The sequence below is a fragment of the Callorhinchus milii genome, unplaced genomic scaffold, assembly GCF_018977255.1.
Source record: "Callorhinchus milii isolate IMCB2004 unplaced genomic scaffold, IMCB_Cmil_1.0 Scaffold2, whole genome shotgun sequence".
NCBI lineage: Eukaryota > Metazoa > Chordata > Chondrichthyes > Chimaeriformes > Callorhinchidae > Callorhinchus > Callorhinchus milii.
Window position 1 is genome coordinate 120,745,860 of NW_024704743.1, and position 21,548 is coordinate 120,767,407.

General features: G+C 44.0%; 1 protein-coding gene across 1 annotated transcript in view; it reads left to right on the forward strand.

Moving 5' to 3' along the window:
* The window catches only part of arhgap39 (Rho GTPase activating protein 39), a 159,404-nt gene that overhangs the window by 93,826 nt on the left and 44,030 nt on the right, over positions 1 to 21,548 (forward strand). The window lies entirely within an intron of this gene.

Genomic DNA, 21,548 nt, shown 5'->3' on the forward strand with positions numbered 1-21,548 from the left:
GATTGCAATGAATAGTGGACAATTGTTAATTTCAGTTTGTATTTGGAGGCCAGTTCTTTATAAGAACTGCAGAAAGCCATCTTCCAAATTATGGCTGAATCTCAGAATTTTCCATAATTCTGAGTGTTCTTAAATTGTAAGACAGAATCGGGTTGGAGTCCAAGAATATTGGCATGTAGAAGGCAGTGACTCTTTGGTGGGTTTGGTTCCATTGTCGTCATCTGCCCTCTGGTTCCTTGCCACAGGCTTTGTGACCTGTGGGCTTTGATGGTGTCGGCAAATAACAATTTTTAATGGGAATCCTTCATAAGGAAACCAGAACTATGCCAACCATAGCATCTACGTAAGAATACAATGCACATAAATTGATATTGACACAGCGCCTTTCTTGTCGGGAGAATGTCCCAAGGTACCCAAGCTGGTGGTGGGAACCGAGGGGATAGGGAGGGGAAAGATGACATGTTTAAGAGGTAGATCTTGAGATTGGACCTTGAACGAGGTGACGGAGGGAGTCGGAGATCATTCTTCATGTATAAGCCTGGACAAAGGGGCGATTGCGAACAAGTAGCAGTCATTTCATTACTATGAAGATTCAACAAAATAATTGCCATTTTTATTTATCAGCATTACACAAAACCACAACATAATATAAGAAATGCTAGACGAAAAAAGACCAAGGTCCATCTAGTTCGTCTTCCACCTTCCTGGTGGTCACATGCACATATGTCCCGAACTACCTATGTACCAAATCCCATAATGTTATTTCCAAAAAGAAAACTGTCTAATGTGTGTTTGAAAGAATCAACACTTCCTTTTTCAACCGTCTCCCCAGGGAGCCTCTTCCACAGGTTCACTACTCACTCACTGAAATAGTGTTCGCGTAGATTTGTTCTAAATTCCCCACCTTCAATCGCAGGCCGTGTCCTCTGGTTCTACTATTCTGGACAAGTTAAAACAGCCTGTCATGATCTATATTGTTTTTCTCCTTTAGAATCTTAAAGACAGCAATCACGTCGCCACTCAATCTTTTTTCCAGCGTGAACATGCCCAATTTACTTAGTCGCACCTCATAGTCCAGTCCTTCCAGTTCCTCAATCATTTTGAATACTCTCCTCTGTATCTTCTCGATTTCTCCCATATCCTTTTTGTACTGCGGTGACCAGAACTGTACACAGCACTCTAAGTATGGTCTCACCAATGACTTATACAGTGGCAGGTTTACCCCACTATATCAGCTTGCTATTGATCTTTTGATACATCCCAACATCTGGTTTGCTTTACTCACTGCCACAGAGCATTGTTGTGAGAGCTTCAATTTATTGTCAATCAGTACCCCCTGGTTCTTTTCATTTTCCATACATATTATAATAATAATAATAATAATAATCCTTGCATTTGAAATAGCGCTTTTCACGTCGGGAGGACGTCCCAAAGCGCTTCACAGAACACACTGTAAAGTGAATTGACTGTATATTTGTGGGCGAACGCTGCAGCCAATTGCGCACAGCAATGTCCCACAAACAGTCGTAGATTGAAAATGACCAATTTATTATTGTTTTTGGTTTTGGAGGGATTATTATTAGGCTCTGTGTGGAGTAAGGAAACTTGCCCAAGGTTTCGCCCTCTACCTGGAATTGAACCCAGGTCTCTCACCTGCAAAGCGAGTGGTCTAACCACTGAGCTACAGGACTCCACATTTTCCTTCCGTTCAAATAATAGTTCCTTCCAGGATTTTTTGTCCCCATGTGAAGTACTTTACATTTCTCCACATTGAATTTCATCTGCCACGGATCTGCCCAATTCCCAAGTATGTTCAAATCCTCCTGTGACCTATCTTGTGGAGTCCTGTAGCTCAGTGGTTAGAGCACTCGCTTTGCAAACGAGAGACCTGAGTTCAATTCCAAGCAGAGGGCGAAACCTTGGGCAAGTTTCCTTACTCCACACAGAGCCTAATAATAATCCCTCCAAAACCAAAAACAATAATAAATTGGTCATTTTCAATCCATGACTGTTTGTGGGACATTGCTGTGCGCAATTGGCTGCCGCATTTCGCCCACAAATATACAGTCAATTCACTTTACAGTATATTCTGTGAAGCGCTTTGGGACGTCCTCCCGACGTGAAAAGCGCTATATCAAATGCAAGGATTATTATTATTATTATCTTGTTCAGCTTCACAATCTACCACCTTCATTAGCTTGGTGTTAGCTTGGTCCCCTCTCGACTCTCTTCCTCCTCCTCGCTCCCTCCCTTCCCTCCCCTCACGCTGACCATTTCCCCCCTCCTCGCTCCCTCCCTTCCCTCCCCTCACCCTGACCATTTCCCCCCTGCTCGGGTCATGACCCAACTGTGCAGCGCCTTGGGACGTCCTCCTGACGTGAAAGGCGCTCTATAAATGGAATCTTGTTGTTGTTGTTGTTGTTGTCATCTGCAGACTTAGCCACCATGGTTGCGACTCCTAGTTCCAAATCATTTAGAAAAATATTAAACAACATAGGTCCCAAAACAGACACTTGTGGAACTTCAATGGTAACATTTTCCAAGTCTGATGATATTCCCTGTATCACCACCCTCTGGGTTCCTCCGATCAACCAATTGCATATCCATTGTAATATACCTCCACTGATTCCCGCTTTTTTTTACTTTCAGTACCAGCCTCTCAAGAGGAACTGTATCAATGACCTTATTGAAATCCAGATATGCAACATCCACAGCCTTACCCTTATCAAGCTCCCTTGTCACACCGTCAAAGAAAACCAGTAAATTAGATAGGCAAGACCTTCCCTTCATGAACCCATATTGGCTCTCATTTATGATTTTATTTCTGTCCAGATGCTCTATGATTTTATCCTTAATAAAAGTCGCCATAATTTTACCCACAATGGATGTCAAACTTACTGATCTGTAGTTTCCTGGGTCACTTTTGTTACTTTTTTAAAAATAGGAGTAACATCTGCCTTTCTCCAGTTCCCCCGGCACCTCTTCAGTATTCAGTGATTTTTTGTTGCTGCCAGTGTTTCTGTGACTTTCTTCCTTCGTTCCTTAAAGATCCTCGGATGCAATTTATCCGGCCTCTGAGATTTATTTATCTTAAGTTTACACAGCTGTTTGGTAACCATGCTGGTAGTGATATGAACAGTGTTGCAACTTTTCTCTGCGACATCCTTGAATTCTCTTTCCAGATCAGATAGGTTACCCATCTCCTCCTTGGTAAAGACTAATGCAAAAAAACTTATTTAGCACTATTGTAGCCTGTGCAGCGTTATTTGTCATGTTGTCTCATGAACCCACCTTCAGTGGCCCTATTCCATTGCTTGTTTTTCTTTTACTCTTAATGTAACCAAAAAAAACTTTTTGTTATTATCCTTCACATATCTTGCCGTGTTCAATTTAAAGCTTTTCTTTGCCATTCTGATGCCTTTTTTTTGCAGTCCTGGCATGCCTTCTGGTATTGAGTCTGACTTATTTCTGTACCATTTTCCTTCATGGCTTAAATGCTTTTTTTTTCCTTTTTATGATTTGCTTTTCAGACACGTCCAACTAGGCAGGGGTGCCTTTAAGCTTGGTACCTTTGCTTTGAGTGGGTACAAATTATTCCATTGCCTTCATAACTACCTCCTTGAAAGAACTCCATAGGTTGTCCACTCCCATTGCCATACTTAAGTCCGCCAATCCCACTCTTGATTAGACTTCTCAAGTGCACAACGTCAGTCCTCTTAAAATTTGGCAGTTTTATTTGGATTTTTATAACCTCACCAACTCCTGTGATGTCAAATGTGACTGCATTATGATTGCTGTTGCTTAATGCTTCTCCCATCTTTACGTTGGAGATTTGATCATCCCTGTTGCTCATTATCAAATCCAAGATGTTATCTTCCCTTGTTAGCTCTTTTACAAACTGAGTCATAAAACAGTCTTCCTTTAAGGACTGAAAGGACTGGACTATGATGAGCGACTTACCTCTCCGACCTACTATCCCCCTACCTACCTGCCCGTACCCTCCGTTCCTCTGGCTCCGGTCTGCTCCACATCCCCCGTCCCAACCGCCTTACCATCGGTGGCCGGGCCTTCAGCCTCTCAGCCCCGAGGCTCTGGAACTCTATCCCCCAGTGCCTTCGCCGCTTCCTCCCTTTCCTCCTTCAAGGCCGGTCTCAAGACCTTTCTCTTTGACCGTGCCTTCAGCTCCCCTCTCGACTCTCTACACCCTCCTCGCTCCCTCCCTTCCCTCCCCTCACCCTGACCATTTCCCCCCTGCTCGGGTCCTGACCCACCTGTACAGCGCCTTGGGACGTCCTCCCGACGTGAAAGGCGCTCAATAAATGGAATCTTGTTGTTGTTGCTGTAAGTAAATTGGGCATGTTCACGCTGGAAAAGAAAAGACTGAGGGGCGACATGATTGCTGTCTTTAAGATTCTAAAGGGGCAAGGCAATATAAATAATATAAATCTGGAACTCCCTTCGCCTCGCACCCTCTCTTCCCACTTTCAGGTCTCGGCTGAAGACCATTCTTTTCGACCGCGCCTGTGGTCACCTTCCCACCCCTCCCCCTGGCTCTGCCCCGGGATCCGTTACTGTGAAATGCTCTGAGACGCCGTCTGGGGTAGAGGGCGCTATATAAATCCAAGTTGTTGTTGTTATCATGACAGGCTTTTTTAACTTGTCCAGAATAGTAGAACCAGAGAACACGGCCTGCGATTGAAGGGGGTAATTTCAGAGCAATTCTGTGCAAACACTATTTCAGTGAGCGAATAGTGAACCTGTGGAACAGTCTCCCTAGGCAGATGGTTGAAGCAGGAAGAGTTGATTCTTTCAAACACAGATGAGATAGTTTTCTTTTAGGAAGTAACATTATGGGATATAGTACATAGGTAGTTCGGGACATATGTGCATGCGACCACCAGGAAGGTGGAAGGCGAACTAGGTGAGCTTGGTCTTTTTTCGTCTTAATTTAAATAAATTTCTTATGTTTAACTCTAGAAACTCCTTCCCCCTTTTACCTGCAGACACATTATTATCCCAATCAATTTCGGGTAAGTTAAAATCTCCCTCCACTATGTTTGGTCCCTTACTCGTGGCCTTCCTTATCTCATCCCACAAGTTCCTGATCGAGGCTTTCACTCTGGCTTGGGGGTCTATAGCAGACCCAGTAATAGCTTACCTCTGCTACCATCTTTTAATTCTACCCAAAGTGATTCTGTGTCTGTCCTTTCCTTTTTTATATCCTCTCTCACTTGTGTCTCAATAATGGAGCTTATATATAGTGCCACACCAGCTTCTCATATATGGTCCCTCCTAAACAGTTTATATTTTTCCAGATGCGTATCCCATTGATTGGATTCATTCTATCATGTCTCTGTTGTGCTAATGATGTCCAATCTATCACCCCCTACAAGACCTTCCAGATCATGCATCTTGTTTGTCAGACTTCTTGCATTAATACAAGTTCAGCTCCATTGTTGTTTGCCTTTTTCATTTACTTCATTAGCATTTTTTGTTTCCTTTTTTCTCTAACAGTTAGACCTGTTACACTGGTACGCCTTCAGATTTTCCCTCATCGGTTCTTACATCTACTGCAACCACCCATGTGCTTAGTTTAAACACTCCCTAACTAAATTATCTGTCCAGCCTACCAACACCTCCACCCCCTGTTTAGGTGGAGCCCGTCCGGTCTGTATAGATGCCCCCTATTCCAAAAGGTGCCCCAATGTTTGAGGAAACGAAAGCCTGACTCCCTGCACCAATGCCTTAGCCACGCATTGGTCTGCCTAATTACCCTCTGTCTTTCCTCACGAGAACGTGGTAGGTAGTATTTCAGAAAATACTACACTTGAAGTCTTTCCCTTTAGTTTCCTTCCTGATGCTCTAAATTTAGCATGAAGATCCTCTGGTCTACTTCTATCTATGTTATTTCTTCCCACATGAACAACTACAATTGATTCCTCACCTGCTCCCTGTAGATTTGGTCAATCCGAGGCATCATATCCTCAACCTGTGCACCTGATAGGCAACTTACTATTCTATTTTCTGGGTCTGGTTTGCCCAGAATGCGATCTGTGAACCGAATAGTTGAACGCCTTAATATCACAACTTGTCTGTTACTCTTTCTCTTCCCTCCTTCCCTGGCAAGCTGCTGGATTGCCTCTGTGCATGGCACTCCTTTGCCTGTCTCTGCCATCACTTGGGTTTCCATATCATCTCTCTCCAGAGAAACTGATGGAGAGCACCAGGGACATCTGCTCCTGCTCCATTAGCCGACCACGACTTCTGGCTCCTTTCCTAACACAGACCCAATCCCCTCCTCTAGGGGACTCCTGTCCTACTGTGCCCCCTAGCGAGGTCTCCTCTAATACATCATTTATAAACACTTCTTCCTCCCTAATACTTTGATGCGTGGCCAGTCACTCGCTAAGGAGGACCACTTCAGGCTTGAGTGAATCTACCAGTTTGCATTTAGTGCAGATTCAAAACCTGAGCCTGGAAGGCAAGATTGGTTCATGTGAAGAAAGCCTTTTGGCTCATCTGATCTCATCCTTCCAGAACATGCACCGCACTGTCGCTCTTAAACCCCCCCCCCCACCCAGCATTGTGCTGCCTTTTAAATGAACAACAAAGGACCATGATAGTCAGCTTGCTGTTCAACTGTTGGGCATGACAGCCAAGCCTGACTCTGCACTTAGTATTAATAACAATAATAAGCCTTGCATTTGATGTAGACCTTTATTAAGTCATTGATATGTCTCAAAGTGCTTCACAGGATATACTGTAAAGTAGATTGACTGTATATTTTGCAGGCGAAACACAGCAGCCAATTGCGCACAGCAGTTTTATATATAATAATACAGTGATGACCTGAAATTTCTCATGCTTTTAAGTTCAAGAATATTCTCTTAAAATTATAGCCAATTGAGCACACATTGGAGTGGGAGGAGCCCCTTGGTGGCTGGCCAGAGCCCAAGCAGAAAGATCAGTCACAGCTTGTGCTGCTTTTACAGAACCTGAGGTCTTGTTGTATGGATGTTAAACCATTGCCAAACGGCAGCTCAGAATCCCTGTGAACATTAGCACACGTGTAGATGATAAGAACGCAACTGTGCAGCAGTCTGCTGCCAAGCCTACGTTTTTTTTGGCAGCATTCTTGGCCTTATCCCTTTTGAAAGTGCCACGTGAGCACCTTTCTCTGTAACAATTCAGCAAGCCAACTCGAGTCAGAGATTCGATTTCAGTGATGGAACCCGATACAGTTCAGCTTTTGTTCAACCGTTGGCTCACAAATGCCAAGGAAAGCTTAATGCTTGTGTGTGAGTAAAAGACATGAAGTCTGTGGGATGTTTCAGCAGATGGAGCTTAATTCTCTCTGCATCGTGGCTTCATGTTGACTCCTTCCACCAAGTGTGCGGAGCTGTGGCCCACAGTGCACACGTTCTCAATGAGAGGTGACTTCAGTGCTTCAAGCAGTGCATTCGAGCAGTAAAAAAAGCTGTGCCATTTCTATCCAACATTTGATCATCTTGGTGGAGTCCTGTAGCTCAGTGGTTAGAGCACTCGCTTTGCAAGTGAGAGACCTGAGTTCAATTCCAGGCAGAGGGCGAAACCGTGGGCAAGTTTCCTTACTCCACACAGAGCCTAATAATAATCCCTCCAAAACCAAAAACAATAATAAATTGGTCATTTTCAATCTACGACTGTTTGTGGGACATTACTGTGCGCAATTGGCTGCCGAGTTCGCCCACAAATATACAGTCAATTCACTTTACAGTGTGTTCTGTGAAGCGCTTTGGGACGTCCTCCCGACGTGAAAAGCACTATATCAAATGCAAGGATTATTATTATTATTATCTTTCCCCTCCCCAACCCCACTCAGTTCCCACTCCCAGTTCAGGTGCCCAGCAAGCAGACATCCTCCCGACGTGAAAGACGCTGTGTAAATGTGAATTGTATTGAATTTACGGGATTACAGTTCAACTCAATCAATATACTGTAAAGCAAAGCCCGAAAGTCTGCACCCAGAGTACAAAACAGCAGCCTCACTAAATGGGTAGTCAAAATATAACAGGCTTTGGGCTCTACCCATTCTCGGATCGGGGGATGGTATTTTCATAGAATCTTACAGCACAGAAGGAGGGCCATTCGGCTCATTGAAAGAGCTACCATCTAGTACCACTCCCCCGCTCTTACCCCATAGCATTGCAAATGTTTCCTTTTTAAGTACCTATCCAGTCCGCTTTCCAAAGTTACTGTGGAATCTGCTTCCACCACCCTTTCAGGCATTGTGTAACACATTTTAACTGTGTTCATTAATTAAGGAACAAAATGTATTTCAGAATAGCACAATTTTATTAAAAAAACTGAAGTGCTGTTTTAGTTTTTTATTATTAAAATAAAGTGGAACAGATGAGCTATGGAAATATTGACGCTAATTCTGTGTGCAGTGACTTTTGTCCTGTTCTCTCCCTCTCAGCCAACCTGTCTCTTTTGATTCTTGCCCAAAATATCCAGTGTTTTGTTACATGGAGAATAGACAGAGGCTGGCAGTGTGTTGAGAGGCACGAGCATGCTTTGAGGGACATCCCCATGCAGTGCGAACAAAACCCCTTGAGTGGTTTGTGAGCGTGTTACAGCCTTGAACATATTGATAAGCGATGTCTTAGTATTTTTAATAATATACAGTTTCTTTTCGCCTCCTCTGAGCTTTGCTGTCAGTTTGTATCTTCTGTTACTGGCACCGTTCTAGCTTCCTAGGTCTACTGGCATCAAGTGCGTACTCTCTGATGCTGTGCCGTTAGACCACGAATAATGGGCTCAGCTGACAGGAAGAGAGGATTTTGACAAGTCCTCTTGTTGCAAGGTATAATACAAAAGTTATTTGTCAGCTGGTGGTGGGTGTTGGATTACCGGCAGTAATCTAATCAAAGGGTTCAGATTTCAAACCCCGAGAATGAGGCTCAGGTGGTTTAAGTTTCTTGAACCAATGCTCTGTAACTGTCTGTCAAACCAGGGGCGTTGTATTCTGTGCTTTTGTATTTATTAACCCTCTGTTAGTTCTGCCATTAACTGATGATAGAACAGGAGCAGGCTTCACAGTGTGTACAGTATTAGGTCAAGTGTGAAGAAATTCCATTGTTTCTGTAACACGGTTACATCTATGTACAGGCCCAGAGGCCGGCCAAACAGGCCTCATCGTCCTAGATTTAAAACCATTTTTAAATTTGAGGTTGTGCGGAATATGGTATTCTGTTCATCCACAGTGGAGTCCTGTAGCGTAGTGGTTTGGAGCACTCACCTCACAAGCGAGAGGACCAGGGAAAGATTCCTGGGCATGGCAAAACCTTAGACAAGTTTACTTATTCCACACGCCTCTCTTATTTACCCAGCGGTAAGTAGGGAGTTAATTGGTGGATCGCTTTCCGGACGTAATAATCCCTCCAAAAAAGAATTGCTCACTCAATCCACGACTGTTTGTGGGACACTGCTGTATGCAATTGGCTGCTGTTTTTTGTCCACAAAGTACAGTCAGGTCACTTTACAATATATTCTGTGAAGTGCTTTGTCCTTTGCCCTAAATGCTTAATCCTTGCATTTGATATAGCTGCTTATCACGTTATTGATACGGCACAATATCAAATGTGTGGATTAAGATTACGTTTATCTGTGCAGGAAAGCCTAAAGGGCGAAGACTCGGGCAGGCACAACCTCCAAAGATGGCAACTGCCAACTACAATTATATCTGTGGCTCCATTCAGCACATTCGTTCCTTCTGGAAAATTCTTCAATCCAGTTTTAATTCAGAAGACGGTTGGTTTTAAGAGCCAGCTTCCAAATAAAGAGTGGATTCAAGAATTTTCTTCAGTGTTACGTTTTAAGACAAAGTGGTCTTACAGGATACGATCAGATGGAATTTTGCATCTTGAGAAGAAGTGTTATATGAAAGACACTCACTCTAACGTTGAGCTGCCTAACGCAGCTGTTGCTCCACAAGTGAATGGCATTTCATAATGCACAAATTTGGTGCAGAAACAAGTTCCCAATTATGATACCTTGTTCACAATTATGATACCTTTCTTGTTCAAGCGCCCTGCTTATACATAACTGAGAACAGGCTGACCAAGAACAGAGGGAACTGGATAGATTAGGGAGTTGGGCTGACACGTGGCAAATTTCTTTTTTAATGAAGAGAAATTAGATGGGAAGGAGAATAAACAGTGGGAATGTAAACTGAATGATATTAGTCTACTAGAGTCCCGAAGAATAGTGGTTAGCGCACTTGCCTTGCACGTGAGGACCTGGGTTTGATTCCCAGGCAGGGTATAACCTTTGGCAAGTTTCCTTACTCCACACGCCACCGTTTACGTTTACGTTTGTTTGCAAGCGAGAGACCTGAGTTCAATTCCAGGCAGAGGGCGAAACCTTGGGCAAGTTTCCTTACTCCACACAGAGCCTAATAATAATCCCTCCAAAACCAAAAACAATAATAAATTGGTCATTTTCAATCTACGACTGTTTGTGGGACATTGCTGTGCGCAATTGGCTGCCGCGTTTGCCCACAAATATAAAGTCAATTCACTTTACAGTGTGTTCTGTGAAGCGCTTTGGGACGTCCTCCCGACGTGAAAAGCGCTATATCAAATGCAAGGATTATTATTATTATTATTATTACCTAGCAATAAGTAGGTACCTGGTTGTTAGTCAATAGGCAGATTGCTTTCAGGATAATAATCCCTTCAAAAAATGGCCACTCAATGCAATACGGTGTGCAATTGGCTGCCAACAAAATACACAGTCAATCCACTTTGCAATATATTCTGTGAAGATCTTTGAGACGTCTCAATGATGTGATATGAGGTTTAAGTGGACTGTCAGCTCAATGTGCACCTCTTGTTCTAAAGTAACTGTTTGCTTTCTTCACAAACTTGATCTTGGAAGAGGGAAAGCGACCAGGCAGTTTAGATGAATTACTTTACACAGAGTAGAGAAGAAGTGGCATGAACCACGCAGGAAGTTGGCGGGTTGTGCTTGCACACAAGCAGGAATTAGATGGCTATTTGGGGAAGAAAATCACTTGGAGAGGTAGAGTAATGCATCACTTTTGTTTACTCTTGGTCTGCCAGATAAAATGCAATGATTTTTTCTAGCCCTTTATATGTTCTGAAAAGTGTGGAATACAGTCGAGGATATTGCTTATTGACTGTATTGGTTGTTAGTCGATTGGCAGATCGCTTTCTGGGATAATAAACTCTTTTTTAAAAAAAATGCATTCACTCAATCCATGACTGTTTGTGAGACAATGCTGTGTGCAATTGGCTGCCGTGTTTCATAGAATCATAGAATTATACGACAACAACAAAATTACATTTGTATAGCGCCTTTGTACAGCATAGAAGGAGGCCATTCGGCCCATCGTTTCTGTGCTGGCTCTTTGAAAAGAGCTATCCAATTCAATCCCACTCCCCGCTCTCTCACCATAGCCCTGTAAACTTGTCCTCCCCAAATAATTATCCACTTCTCTCTTAAAAACTGATATCGAATCGGCTTCCACCACCCTTTCAGGCATTGCATTCCAAATCCGAAGAACTCATTGTGTAAAAAAAATTACTGCTCACCTCCCCTCTGTTTCTTTTAACAACTATTTTAAATCGGTGTCCTCGGGTTACTGACCCACCCGCCAGTGGAAATAGTTTCTCCTTGTTCACCCTATCGAATCCCCTCATAATTTTGAAAACTTCTGTTCTATTAAGTCTCCTCTTAACCTTCTCTGCTACAAGGAGAATAATCCCAGCTTCTCTCGCCTCTCCTGATAACTGAAGTCCCTCATTCCTGGTACCATCCTGGTAAATCTCCTTTGTACCCTCCAATGCCTTGACATCCTTCCCAAAGTTGGATGCCCAGAACTGAACACAGTCTCTCGCTGAAGCCTAACCAGTGTTTTATAAAAGTTCATCATAACTTCCTGACTTTTCTATTCTATGCCCTATTTAGAAAGCCTATTATCCCGTATGCTAACAGCTATATCTACCTGTCCTGCCACCTTCAACGATTTACTTATGTGAACCCCCAGGTCTCTATGTTCCTTCACCCCCTTTAAGATTGTACCATCAGCTTATATTGCCTCTCCTCATTCTTTCTGCCAAAATGCTTCACTTTGCATTTCTCCACATTAAACTTCATCTGCCACGTCTCTGCCCATTTTACCAGTCTGTCTATGTCTATTTGCAGTCTGTTACTATCCTCCTCACTGTTTACTACTGTTCCTAACTTAGTATCATCTGCAAACTTGGATATTGTATTCCCTTATCCCAAGTCCAGGTCATTTATATAGATCAAAAACAGCAATGGTCCCAATACCGACCTCTGGAGGACACCACTGCACAAGTCCCTCCAGTCAGAAAAACAACCATTCACCACCACTCTCTGCTTTCTGTCTCTCAGTCAGTTCTGTATCCGCTGCCCCTGTCCCTCTAATACCGTGGGCTTCTATTTTGCTTATAAGTCTCTTATGTGGCACTTTATCAAACGCCTTTTGCAAATCCATATAAACTACACCGACTGTACTACCTTCATCCGCTTCTCCGTTACTTCATCAAAAAACTCTTATCAGATTTGTTAGACATGATTTCCCTTTAACAAATCCGTGTTGGCTGTCCTTTATTAACCCATATTTTTCTAAGTGAAAATTAATTTTGTCCTGGATTATAGTCTCTAGACGCTTCCCACTACTGACATTAGGCTGACTGACCTCTCGTTTCCGAGTTTATCCTTCTGCCCCTTTTTGTAAAGGGGAGTAACATTTGCAACCCTCCAGTCCTCTGGCACCAGCCCGGTGTCCCAGGAGGATTGAAAGATTGTAGCCAGAGCCTCCGTTATTTCCACCTTTACTTCCCTCAGTATCCTAGGATGCATCCCGTCCGGACAGGGTGACTTATCTACCTTGAACACCGATAACCTTTTCAGGACCTCCTCTCGGTTTATTCTTATCGTATCCAATTTCTCTACCTTCTCCTCCGATACTTTGGCATTGGCTGCATCGTCTTCTTTTGTGAAAACAGATGGAAAGTACTCATTCAGTACGTCAGCCATATCCTCTGCCTCCACAAGAAGATTTCCTCTTTGGTCGCTAATTGGACCCACCCTACCTTTGATTAACCTTTTATTCTTTATATGCTTATAAGATACCTTAGGGTTCCCTTTTATATTACCCACTAATCTTTTCTCATACAATCTGTTTGCCCCTCTTATTTCCTTTTTCAATTCTTCTCTGTACTTTCTATATTCTATTTGATTATCTTCGGTATATTGGATCTGACATTTATCATAAACCTCCTTTGTCTGTTTTATTTTAATCCCATTTCCTTATTCACCCAGGGAGGTTTGGATGCCCTACCTTTCCCCTTTGTTTGAATGTATTTGTTCTGTCCCCGAACTATCTCTTCCTTGAAGGCTTCCATTGCTCGTTAGCTGTTTCACCTGCCTCTAACACATCATCCCTTTCCAGGACCATAACCGTATCGTTAATCAATATTGTGCCTTTCATGTCGGTTGGGATGCCTCAAAGTGCTTTGTACTGAGAATTGGGGGTGACTGTATATTTGTCGGTGATCGCTTGTGGCAGACCATTTCACACAGCAATGTCGCACAAACAACCATGGAGTGAATGACCGTTTTTATTTGGGGGATTGTTGGCTCGGACACTGGAAGAAGCTCCCTTCTCTCGCCGTTTCTCTGCAGTTCCAAAAAAAGAATGAACCCAGATTGAGTTGAGTGACCCCATAAAGTGCTACAGTTCACTAAATCCCTCTACTATGGTCCTGTAGGTGCAGAAGCTTAAATGTGGACTTGAGGTTTAAGCTTTGCAGCGTGACTGAATATATCCTTGTTTCTTTGCCCAAAAAACTGAATTGCAACAGTTTTCGGCTCGTCTGTGACAAGAAGCGTTTCTTACAGACTTGGAATGTGCTGAGTTGCTATAGTTACTGCAGATGGTGTAACAATTAAAGAAAGACTGAGAAGGCGTGCGTGGGGAGAAAGCAGTGCAAACGCTGCCATGAGCCCAGTAATTAATTGCATTATAAACATTTAACTTCTGGGGCAACGTTTAAGAGTGACCATTCGCCCTCCACTTAGATCAGGCACCTCACAGCTGTTTCCAGAGGCTCACAAGTAGCTCCTTAGCTTATAGTAATAATAATAATAATCCTTGCATTTGATATAGCGCTTTTCACGTTGGGAGGGCGTACCAAAGCGCTTCACAGAACACACTGTAAAGTGAATTGACTATATTTGTGGGCAAACGCGGCAGCCAATTGCACACAGCAATGTCCCACAAACAGTCGTAGATTGAAAATGACCAATTTATTATTGTTTTTGGTTTTTGGAGGGATTATTATTAGGCTCTGTGTGGAGTAAGGAAACTTGTCCAAGGTTTCGCCCTCTGCCTGGAATTGAACTCAGGTCTCTCACTTGCAAAACGAGTGCTCTAACCACTGAGCTACAGGACTCCAGTGATGGGGGAAGGGAGGTGTTGGGCATTGGCCCTATCTCGATGCTCTCTCAACTGCCTTCAGTAGGTGGGGAAGAATTTCCCAGGGTCATCCTTCCTTGGAATAGTCTCTTTTTTTTCTCCCTCTGTTTTTTTGCTTTCCCTCAGAGGTGACTGAGTAGCTGGTAACAGGAATTGTAACTCCAGTGGAATTGGAGGATTGATTCCCCTGGAGTGATGGCCTCCTAAATTGGTTCCGTGTGATGTATTCAATCTGTGACACTGTGGTTGTCGCTTAATGTCAGGGAATTTATTTTTAACACTTAGTGTGTTGTGTTTACACAATCATATTCTGTGAAGCGCTTTGAGACGTTGAGGAAATGTGATAAGGCGCTATATCAAATGCAACAACCACAAAATTACATTTGTAAAGCGCCTTTCGTGTCGGGAGGATGTCCCAAGACGCTGAATAGTCGGGGATCAGGACCCGAGTGTGTTGGGGCAAAGTTGGGGTGAGGGAGGGCAAAGAGGTAGGAGGGCGGCTGAAGGCATGGTCGAAAAGGAGGGACTTGAGTTGTGCCTTGAAGGAGGCAAGGGAAGGAGCAAGGCGAAGGGATTGTGGGATTGAGTTCCAAAGGGTAGGGACACAGAGGTTGGAAGTCTGGCCGCTGATGGTAGGGTGGGTCAGGCAGCAGACATGGAGCAGGCTGGAGCCCGCTGAGCAGAGGGAACGGACAGGTTGATAGGGGGTTATCAGGTCAGAGATGTAGGAGGTGGCAAGGCCTTGGAGGGTCTTGAAGGTGATGATGAGGATTTTGAATTCTATCCTCTGAGGGATGAGAAGCCAGTGGAGCCGGGCGAGAGTGGGGATGATGGTGCGGGAGAGGATACGAGCTGCAGAGTTCTGGATGATCTGCAGCTGGTGGAGGGAAAAGTTGGGAAGGCTGACAAGGATGGAGTTTCCGTACTCGAGCCTTGAGATGCTAAATGCATGCATGAGGGGTTTGGCCTGAGGGGTTTGGCCAGTGGGAGAGTCAGGCAATGTTGCGGCGGTGGGGGAAGGCAGAGCGCGTCATGACACGGATATGGGGGAAAAAGGACAGTTGAGGGTCGAACAAGACGCCCAGGTTCCTGACTGGCTTGGTGAGGTGGGATGTGCATCTGTGGATGCTGACGCTGCCAGTGCCTGAGGTGCTGAGGCGCTGGCGCGAGCCAATCATTAGGGCCTCAGTCTTGCTGACATTCAGCTGTAGAAAGTTGGCTCTCATCCAGGACTTGATGTCTGACAGACAGTCTGTCGGGACGTCAGTTGTCCTGGAATCGAGGGTGGAGGCAGAGAGATAGAGTTGAGATAGGCCTGGATATCAACAATAAGCCATAGCATAGGGTAACATCTGAGCGCTGTATAAAAGATTGGGTTGGACACCTGGCGGGGATTAGTCTTGCGAGGTCAAAGATGCCTGATCAGGGCATTTGGTCAATGTTCAGTCAATTAGGTTTGTATCGGATATAAGACTGATACAAGACTGTTTCGCCCACAAAATATACAGTCGATTCACTTTACAGTATATTCTGTGAAGTGCTTTGAGACGTCTCAATGACGTGATAAGGCACTAGGTCAAATGCAAGGATTATTATTATTGTTAGCTTAGCCATGAAGTTGAAACCATTCAACTCCCTCTTTTTCTGCAACCTTTAAAATTGTGGACTTTGGGGATTATTATTAAGACTTTTGAGCCAAGCTGGTATTTGGAAAGGTGAGCCAACAGAAGCTGGAGAAAAGATGATAGTTTTAGATCATCATAATGTTAGATAAAATGTAGAGTAGGTAGGAATCAATTGTGGAGTCCTGTAGCTTAGTAGTTAGAGAACTTGCCTTGCAAGCGAGAGTAACTGGATTTGATTCCTGGGCGGGGCGAAAAGTTGGGCAGGTTTCCTTACTCCGCACACCTCTGTTTACCTAGCAGTAAGTAGGAATCCTGTTGTTTGTCGATTGGCGGATTGCTTTTCCACGGTAATGATCCCTTCAAAAAAAATAATAATAATAATAATTTGGTCACTCAATCCACAACTGTTTGTGGGGCACCGCTGTGCACAATTGACTTCTGCATTTCGTCCATAAAATACACAGTCATTTCACTTTACAGTATATTCTGTGAAGCGCTTTGAGATGTTTTGAAGACGTGATAAGGCGTTATATCAAATACAAGGGTTATAAATGCGAGGATTATTATTATAATCACTAAAAAAAAACATTTACCGAAAACAGAGTCTGACAATGGGAAGTGCACAATGATTTATTTATTTCTCTCACCAATTCTTTCCCATCTCCACCTCCTAGTGAGAAGGAAAATTCCAACTGTGCCACTGGTTTGTCTTAAAAGTTAAAATTACGCAGAACTGTGAAAACTCTTAAATAGTCTTAAATAAAAGACAAAATGAGTTGGTGGAATTTTTGGCCTTCCTCCTTTCTCCACCTGGAATATCACCCAAACATGAATCTGCCATTATACAATAGACTGATAGTCAAATACTCATTTTATTTTTGACTATAATAATAATTGCATTTGATACAGTGCCTTGTCAGGTTGTTGAGACATTTCAAAGTACGTCACAGAATATATTGTAAAGTGGATTGTCTATATTTTGTGGGGAAAATAATGTTGCAACATCTCATAGTGCTTCACATGTAATTGCTCTTAAGTGTAGTAACTGTTTACAGGCATACAGCATCCAGTGTCCACACACGCACATCTCGTATGGATCACTGCATAGTGAAGAGGAACAGAAATGCTGGCTAATTTTCCTCCTCACTAACTCTTGGCACAGAAGCCAATGAAAGCCCCCCCGCTGAGAACAGCGAACTCAGTACAGAGCAGGAAGAAATCGAAGGGAGGATTCACCAGTGTCCCGCTGTGCTGTACAGTCTGCTTCTCCAGCTCTTTTTGCCAGTGAATTTGTTTGCTCACTGAGGTGATTGATGTCAAGAAGTGAAGAATTCTATGCGGCACGCAGGCCTCTTACACATTGGGGTTTTGAAAAGATCAGTTTTAGTTCTTTTTACTGTCCAATTTTTTTCCTGTTTTCCTTGATCTGTTCTGGTGGTCATTAAAGATAACGTACTCTCCAACATATTCTGCCTTGTGCCAGAATACCAGTGCAAGTTACCAGTTTCATGGGCATCTTTAGATAAATACAGTGGGGAATGGAAGGGAATAGGAGGGGTGGAGTATAGCTTCACAGGATTTGCTAATAAGTGTAGTAGCGACTGTATTTTGCAGGCAAACATGGCAGTACAATTTGCGCACAGCAACTGCCATGAAGTGAATGACCAATTTCATTTGGGCGACTGTTGGCCGGGATGCTAGGAAAAACTCCCTTCTCTTTTCAGATGGTACAACTGGCTCACTTGCCTTCACGCTTCTACTTTGGTCTGTGATATTCTAATTAATTCAAAGCAAAACAAGATAGATCTTCCTTTCAGGTTTTGTGTTGCTGAAAAGGTACGAGGCCTTAAGATAGGCCGATTTATTGATTAGAATTGAACAATTTTTTCCATTCAATTACATAATAAATGGCATATAATTGAAAGGCTTTCAAAATTCCCAACACCAAGCCAACTTGTCAATGAGCCTAGTCCTTCACACCGGGGCCCAGCCCTTTGCCTATGCTCCACTCCCGGGTCAGGTACAGCACGGCTTAGACACAGAATCACATTCTATGTAAGTGGAGTCCTGTAGCTCAGTGGTTACAGCACTCGCCTTGCAAGTGAAATACCTGGGTTCGATTCCCGGTAGGGCGAAATGTTGGGCAAGTTTTCTTACTCCACAAGCCTCTGTTTATCTAGCAGTAAGTGAGAACATGGTTGTTAGTCGATTGGCGGATTGCTCTTCCGGGGATAATAATCCTTCAAAAAAAACACAATAATAAATTGATCACTTCAATCCACGACTGTTTGTGGGATACTTCTGTGCGCAATTGGCTGCCGCGTTTCGCCCACATATATACAGTCAATTCACTTTACAGTACATTCTGTGAAGTGCTTTGAGATCTCTAGAAGACGTGAAAAGGGCTATATCAAATGCAAGGATTATTATTATTAAGTAGCCTTAGCAGGTAGCATGTTTGCCTGTGTCAGGCAATGGTAGGTTCAGGCTAATGTCAGGACTTGAACTGACAGTCCAGACTGACAATAGCGCCTGGAGGTGACATCTTTCAGTTGAAGGATTCAACCAAGGCTCTGTTGCCTGCTGTTCATGTGGACAATAAAGGTGACATAAGTATCATGCTCAAAAATTCTCCAGGTGAATTGGTCATTCACTTCATGCCAGTTTGTGGGATGTTCCTGTGCTTCAAATGGCTGTCATGTTTGTTCACACCTAAGAGTCGTTACTGTGGAGCGCTTTGAGACTTAAAAAAACTGCTATAAAATGCAATGTCTTTCCATTTTTCTAACAGTCATAGTCCTGACCTCATGAGAACACCCATTGTGCTTGCACACTGAGCTTTTCCATCTCCAATGCCAGTTACCCTTCTGGGTCTCTCAGACTTATACGTAATGTGTGCTGCAGTATGGTTAGTGTCACGCTGTGGACTCCTGTCAACTAGAAACTGGATAGAAACTGACACAAACCCACTGGTCACCAGTAAATAATATGTGAGCATTCATTTTATTTCATGTGTTGGTAGTTCTTCCAGTTCTGATGATTAAGTGCAGAGAGGAAGTGAGGCTAATGTATCTTATGCAGGTTCAATCTTCCATTGAAAACAATAGGCACGAGCTGTATACACACATACTATGTACATATAATAAATACACATGCAAGTATACACATATTCGTATACATGTGTAAACTCACAAACATCTGCTCATGTGTATACACATTGTATATATTATAAATTATTATATATCTATATAAAATTATACACATTCTTTTCCCTGGACCAAAGTACCTTGTTTCTTGCTGTGAAGCTGTGCGCTATAGTGAGTTGGAGACCCATCGTGTGTCATTTGTGCACTCACCCTCGCAAGTGAGAGGACCTGGGTTTGATTCCTGGGTTGAAACCTTAGGCAAGTTTCCTAACTACACACGTCTCTATTTACCTAGCAGTAAGTAGGAACCCGGTTGTCAGTTGATTGGCAGATTGCTTACCTGTGGTAATAATTCCTCCAAAATAAATAAATGATTTGATCACTTATTCCACGGCTGTTTATGAGACAATGCTGTGAGCAATTGTTTACTGCTTTTTGCCCACAAAATACAATCAATCCACTTTACAATATATTCTGTGAACAACAACGAATTGCCAACTGCGAGGCGATGCTGGACTTCCTCGAATCCAAAGTCGAGGGAATCCGCTCAGCTGCCTCTGCATCTGCTACCCCTCCCCATTTCCCCCTCCCTCCACACCTTTGAACCTGTCTCCCCCTCCCTCTCTAATCACCACCATAACCCATATGAAACCCATTACCTGCTCCCTCGACCCCATCCCTACCTCTCTCCTTACCTCCCAGCTCCACCTCCTTACCCCTCTACTCACTGACATCGTAAACCTCTCCCTGTCCACTGGTACTGTTCCCACACCTTTAAAAACGCTGTTATCATTCCTATCCTTAAAAAACCCTTCCCGGACCATTCTCTCCTCCCTACCTACCACCCCATCTCCAACCTCCCCTTCCTCTCCAAGGTCCTGGAACGAGCTGTTGCTTCTCAGCTTCGCTCCTTCCTCGCCCGCCACTCACTTCTCAAACTCCTCCATGGGTTTCCGTGCCGCCCACAACACAGAAACCGCCCTGGTCAAAGTGACAAATGACATTCTGTCCATCTGCGACCAGGGCTCCCTCTGCCTTCTCGTCCTACTTGAACTCTCTGCTGCTTTCGACACCGCTCTATCCTCATCCACCGCCTCTCCCCTCACCTCAACCTCCTTGATTGGTTCAGATCGTACCTCTCACACCGCCTGTACTTCATCTCCTCAAATGGCTTTTCTTCCTGCCCCCGGGCCGTCTCGTGTGACGTTCCTCAGGGCTCTGTCCTTGGTCTCCTCCTCTTCAATATCTATATGCTCCCTCTTGGTGACCTCATCCGCAGACATGGGGTCAACTTCCGCACGTATGCGGATGACACCCAACTCTACCTCTCTGCCTCCATCCATGATTCCAGTACCACTGCTGTCCTGACAGAATGTCTGTCTGACATCAAGTCCTGGATGAGAGCTAACTTTCTTCAGTTGAACTTCAACAAGACCGAGGCTCTCCTGATTGGCTCCCGACAACATCACCATCCATGGTTGCACACTCCACCTCGCTCAGCCAGTCCGGAACCTTGGGGTGTTGTTTGACCCTCTACTATCCTTTCTACTCCACATCTGCACCATGACGTGGAGTCTTGTAGCTCAGTGGTTAGAGCACTCGCTTTGCAAGTGAGAGACCTGAGTTCAATTCCAGGCAGAGGGCGAAACCTTGGGCAAGTTTCCTTACTCCACACAGAGCCTAATAATAATCCCTCCAAAAACCAAAAACAATAATAAATTGGTCATTTTCAATCTACGACTGTTTGTGGGACATTGCTGTGCGCAATTGTCTGCCGCGTTCGCCCACAAATATACAGTCAATTCACTTTACAGTATATTCTGTGAAGCGCTTTGGGACGTCCTCCCGACGTGAAAAGCGCTATATCAAATGCAAGGATTATTATATTATTATTATGATCCGCTCTGCCTTCCTCCACCTCCGCAACATTGCCCAGCTCCACCACTGTCTCACACTACAGGCTGCCGAAACCATCATACGTGCCTTCATTACTTCGAGGCTCGATTATGCAAACTCATTGCTTGTCGGCCTCCCTAACTCCTCCCTCCATAGGCTGCAGATCATCCATAACTCTGCAGCCTATGTCCTCTCCCGCACCAGGCTCCGTGACCCTATCACCCCCATCTCTGCCCAACTCCACTGGCTTCCCATCACACAGAGGATACAGTTCAAGATCCTGGTCCTCAGCTTCAAAGCCCTCAACGGTCTTGCTCCCCGCTACCTCTCCGACCTCCTGACCCCCTACCACCTGTTCGCTCCCTCCCC